Below are 6000 nucleotides of genomic sequence, written 5' to 3' on the forward strand. Positions count from 1 at the left end.
CAGAGAGCCCATCCACCCGCCAGGAGCAGGTTGGCAGCTGGTGTCCTGTCCCCAGAGTGACCCGGCTCCGCCCGCGCCCTGCGCCCTGCCCTGGTCAGCACAGCTGTGGATGGACAGGAGGCTTGGCTCCGATTCACCCAGGCACATTCCTGGCCCAGCCACTATTTTTTTTTTTTTTTTTTGTGACTCTTTCTCCCACACCCCTCACCCTCACCCCCCTTTTCCTCAAAAATGCTCTGTCTCTCCCCAGAGGGTCCCTTTGGGCGGCGGCTCCTGGAGGGAAATGTGGTCTGGATTTCCTGGAACATGCGGAGCCGGAGTCCCAGCACTGGGAGGAGGGGAGCGGCTGGCGGCACAGCAACACCCCTGTGGCCAGCGTAGCTGGGGTCTCCTGAGCAAGGGGGTGAGCTGGGGCCCCAGCAGTCCCGTGACTGTGCCCCCTGTGCCCTTGGAGCGGAGGTGCCTCCCATGGCAGTGATGGGCTGCTACAGTGGAAGAGTGGGGGTAATGAGACGCCCCCCAGGGAATTGGGGCACTGTGACCCTCGAGGCTCTGTGACTTCGCTGACCTCTGATTTCTTTGCTCCTGAGAGTGGGGTCTGTGGTCAGGACCTGCCAAGCCTGGTGGACAGTCCAGTGAGGTGATGGCCAGGGGTGGGCTTTCCCATACCTGAAAGCCAGGTACCAGCCAGGAAGGTCTTTGGGGGATGCCATGAGGGTGGAGGGTTGGGGGCAGGGCATTGGAGATCTTTGGTCCTTCCTTCATTTGTTGTGTGACCAATGTTTGCTGAGCACTTGCTGTTCTGAGCACTAGGACTCAGTGGTAAACAGAAGGGACCAAGTGCCAGTTGTCCATGAAATGACCGGCCTGGGGGTCCTACAGGAGAAGCCTCTGTAGGGGCTGGGCTTTGAGGCTGACCAGCTGGGAACCCGGCCACAGCCCTCTCTGGGCTCTGCCAGGATGGGCAACGTATTTCTCCTCCTTAAGCCTCAGTTTCATCCTCAGTAAAGCTCTTAGCATTTTACATGGTTAAGCATTTTAGCATTTTACATGGTTAAGAAGAAGTACCACAAAAGTCCACGATGGGTGCTGATCTTTCCTGGGTCTCCAAGGAGTGAAGCCACTCCCTTGGAGCCAAAGGCTGGCCTCGAACCCGGGTGTGGGTACAGCTTTAAAGGAAGCTGCTCAGCTCTTAGGGACATGTGGGGTCATAACCTGGGATGGGGCTATCCCTGCATCATCTGTGGCTCTTCTTCTCTTCTGGGTATAGAGCTGGATTTAGGGGACCTTTTGGGGTGAGAGGAGAGGGGGCAAGGAACCCGAGAGGCATGGGGGGAAAAGGAGGCCGGGGTCCCCCTGAGTTTCTCCCAGTCTTGGGTGCCCTTCCAACTACTACCCCTCTCTAGAAGGGGTGGGGACCCACCTGGTGTGCTCTGTCTACTTTCCTCTCTCCCCTGCCCCGAGCCTCCGTTTCCTCATCTGTGAGATGGGTGCAACAAGTCCCAACTCTGACAGTGATGAGGAGGTTTGGGAAAGCAGTGGTTTGTCACTCATGAGGGGCTTGGACAGGACCCCACCGTCGAGAAGGGAGAAACCTGCTGCCAGGCACAGTGCCAAGCACTTTCATGCATTAGCTGTAAGCCGATGGGTTCATGTCCCTCCTCCTGCCATGGCTTCCCTTTGTTCTCTAGATAAAGGACAAACTCTTGTTCCAGGTGCACAGGCCTCCTGTCTCTTCTTAATGCCAACTTCTTCCGGCATCTGGACCTTTGCACGGCTCCCTGCACACCTTCCCCTTGGCCTAGTAAATGTCCACTCCCTGTTCAGCGCCATGTAACTGCCTCTTCCTAGAGGAAGGCCACCCTGACCTGTAGACCAGCTGGAGTCCAGTGTTGCACAATCTCTCTCTCTCTTGTTTTTAGATTTTATTTATTTATTTGGGGGGGATGCAGACAGAGAGGGAGAGAGAATCTGAAGCAGACTCCTTGCTGAGCACGAGCCCGGTGTGGGGCTTGATCCACGACCCTGAGATCATGACCTGAACCAAAACCAAGAGTCAGATGCTCAACCAACTGAGCCACCCAGGTACCCCCAGTGTTCCACAGTCTTAATGGTGCTGCCTTCTCTCCCAGTAACCCCAGTCACTGTTGGAATGTTATGTCCTGGTATACTCACCTGGTTATGGACTCTCTCCATGTTAAGCCTGTAGGTTCCATGAAGGCAGGAACACGGGGTCTCCTTTCCAGCTGTATCCCCAGCATCCAGCACAGTGCCCCGTAAATGCCTGCTGGCTGAATGGAGGGGTGGAATCCTCCTGACCACCAGAGGAGGGAGGTGGTGTTATTCCCCTTTTATAGATAAAGACTCAAAAGCACAGAGAGGTTAAGTAACATGCCCTGAGGTCACACAGCAAGAAAACAGCCAGAATCAGATGGTGTCTGTCTGGGGATGTCTCCCTGCCAGCAGAGCCCAGAAGGTGGGCAGATGGGGTGGTGCAGAAAGGAGCTGGGACCATCTAGACAGGGAAGGGGTGTTGGGGGAGCCCCACCCATCCGTGTTTTCTCCTCAATGATGGTGGTTTGTGGCTGTTTTCCTCAAGAGCGACTCAGGTGACCTTCAGGTTGGGGCCTGCAGCAGTCCCAGGGGCCAGCTGGGTGGAGGGCCCGGTCTGGCCGGGTTGCTTTTCTCGCCCCTTTGCCCGCCCTCTGGCTTCACGCACAGATTACAACTTCCCCTCCTCGGCTGTCTTACGCAGGCCACCTCCGGCGGGCCATTGTCTCATTGTTTGCCGAGGGAAGCTCCAGGAGGAAATTAACCTGCTACTCACCCCAAGCAGGGAGTCGCACCCCCAGTCCCCACTGGGAATGCCTGGGGGCCTGGCAGGAGTGGGGGCAGAGATGCTAGTAGACAATACAACAGGCAACCTTGAAAGGGGTGAGCTCCCAGGCAGAAAAAAATGCAAGCAGAGGCTACATTTACAGGCGAAGTTTATTAGGGCCCTATCATGGGTCAGGGACCTGGAGATGCAGATACGAATCAGAGATCGTAAGGATCCTGTCACTGATTGGAGCCCTCCAAGCCAAATGCCTCTGGGCAGGTGACAGAAATCTGAAGGCATGTGGGCAATAGGGGTGGTGAGTCTCCTACAGGCCTTTAGATTCCACCTTCATTTTAAAAAAGTGCTGATGAAATGAATCCCCCAGACTCATGCAGCTCGTAGACTCCCAATCCAGATCTTTAGAAGGGAGTTTTTGTTCAGAGTACAATTGGATCATTTGTTGTTATCAGTGTCCCATACGTCATCCCTTCAACCTACCACTGACTTTAGCCATAGCAGCAGTGCCCCCCACCTCGCCCCGCTGCCCCCAGCACAATGACAGCATCCCATTTCAAGGGCCCGTCATTAGGTTTCTCTGAAGACTTGGCACTTCTCTCAACCAGGACCTGGGAAGAGTCTGATGTTCCCAGTGGCAACCATCAGTCCCGGGGGGGACGGGCCTCGGTGGGTAAATATCTCAGCCTCCTATCCATTGGAGGTGGTTCTCCTTGGTGGTTCAGAAGATCAGGCACTAGTTGCCCATACTGGAAACTAGCATAATAGCTTACCTTCTGTTGGCTTTCCTCCCTTCTCTGTCTCACTCTCTCAGATCCCTCTGGGCTTTCTGGACTAGTGGCACTACAATCCTTGCCTCAGGCTCTGCTTTCAGGGCCATCCAAATTAAGACAATCTAATGTTCTTTCTGAACACAGTTTATGATCCTAGTTTTTTGTGATTCTAAAATTGAATGGCTTTAACTCTGTGATGTAAGTTCTCATTAGTTAAGTCATCTGTGATTTCTGAAAAATGTCATACTAGTATGGCCAAAACACACCTATCAGCCATGTTATACTGGTAATGTAACACCCCATTTTCTAACCATTAATTAATTAATTAATTAATTAAGTAAGTAATCTCTACATCCAACATGAGGTTTGAACTCATGACCCTGAGATCAAGAATCAGATGCTCTACCAACTAAGCCAGCCAGCCACCCCGTTTTATAACTGAATTTTGCTTCACCTGAGTACCTATTTTCCCTGATGCCAGAAAATGTAGATGTCAGTTACATCTAGACAAAAACCAGTCATTTCACATTTGAACACAATTGAGTCAAGCTTCCTCCCCACTTCCTCCTTTTTCTCTTGAGTTGATTTAAGTCCGGGATGGGTGGGGGCATCTTGACATAGGTTGGGAGTTGAGGTGTGTGTGGCGGGTATTTCTCAAGATGTAGCAGCCCATCTGGCCCGCCAGCATGCCTCCCCTATTGGTGTCCACTGGGAACACTCCACCTGCATTGACAATGTAACATCTACGATCAAAGAAGCATGGTTCTTCCTAGGTCACTAACTGTAAGTAGAGTTAAATCACCTGGGGGAAAACATGTGAAAATTTTCTGCACCTCATGCAACCCTGGTACACAGTCTCATCACTTAATCAAATGTATTTGCTGAGCATTTGTGTTGGGCATTGTGCCAAGCACTGGGGATACAAAGATGAAAGGGCGTATATGGTTCCTTCCCTCATATCATTCAGAAGCCAGGTAAAGTGTATAGATTTATAGGTTACATATTGTGAAGTCTGTTATAAAGGAGACTAAAAGGGTGGGCTGAAAATTTCTCTTTGCAGAATTGTCTCTTAAACTAAGACTAAGAATATAGCATCAGGAGGAGCTACCAAAAGACTGAGCAGGAAAGTAAGAGGTCTGAGTTGTCTCCATAGCTGAAAGACATTTTGTAATACTAACAACATCTCCTGCATTTCTCTGTACTAAGGTTTTGTTGGTGACCTCCGTCACCTTAAAGAAGGGATTAGGAGGCAGAAATGGAAGAAATATTTTTCTGAGTCTCAAAGGCCAAAGCTTTTGATTTGCAAGAGTCATGGACATTTAGTCAAAACCCTGAGTAATTCAAGGATATATAATTTATGTCATAACTAAAAAGGTGAGGAGAATAGATGAGTCAAAATTGGTTTTCCTATTTAGAAAATGAGATAAAGACTATCTGGGAGGGGGGAGGAAGTATGGCAGATATAGTCAGTTGTCCCGCAGTGATCTGACTTTTTCTCCTGGAGCTCCAGATGGCCACACAGCTCAAGACTACATTTCCCATTCTCCCTTGCAGGCAGGTGTGGCCACATGACTGCGCTCTGACAGGGTCTGTAAGCCTAGTGCTGTGTGCAACTTCTGTGTCATGTATTTAAAGGATAAAGGGACTTTCTCTTGGCCTTCCTCTTCTTTTGTTCCTGCCAACTAGAATCTGATACTGTGGTAGCAACTGCAGCACCCATCTTAGGTCACAGGATGGAAGCCACATATGAAGAAGGTCAGAGCAACAAAGTGGAAGGATCCAGGGTCTCTGATGCCATGGGACTCCATGTCAGCCTGGACGGCTGATGGAGAAATCAACTTCAGTCATAGGACACAGTTAGTTTGGACTGTGTTACATTAGCTAAATTAGCATCACCAGTTAATACAGAGGGTTGGATAGAGGAAGCCATGGTGAGGGGAGATACTGGTATGTGACTCTGTAAAAGAACTCAGAGACGTGGGGTAATCGTGAGGGATTGGAGGGCAAGACCCAGGGCCTCAATCTTGAGTCAATGTCAGGAAGTCACACACCCAGAAGTCTGAGTGGATGTGTAGGCCCCCTGGACCAGGACCCTTTCTGCACAAATGAAAAAGTGAAAAAAGATACCCAGGATTGATTAAGTTTCTACCACCCAGTGGAATGGAGGGTATGGACTGAGAGTGATACCTGCTTCACATTTTTTTCACTTTATTTATTTATTTGCCTCATATTATTACTATTACTACTACTACTACTATTACTACTTCTTGCTGTCACATCACTTCTCTGAGCCCAGGTGATCTCACTGGGCACATAAAGGAGTTGAACTTCAGAAGGTCCAACATCATTGTTATTTCTGCAATGATGTTCTGTAGTTCTTCTCTGTGTCTGACA

The sequence above is a fragment of the Mustela lutreola genome, chromosome 9 (assembly GCF_030435805.1).
Source record: "Mustela lutreola isolate mMusLut2 chromosome 9, mMusLut2.pri, whole genome shotgun sequence".
Classification (NCBI taxonomy): Eukaryota; Metazoa; Chordata; class Mammalia; order Carnivora; family Mustelidae; genus Mustela; species Mustela lutreola.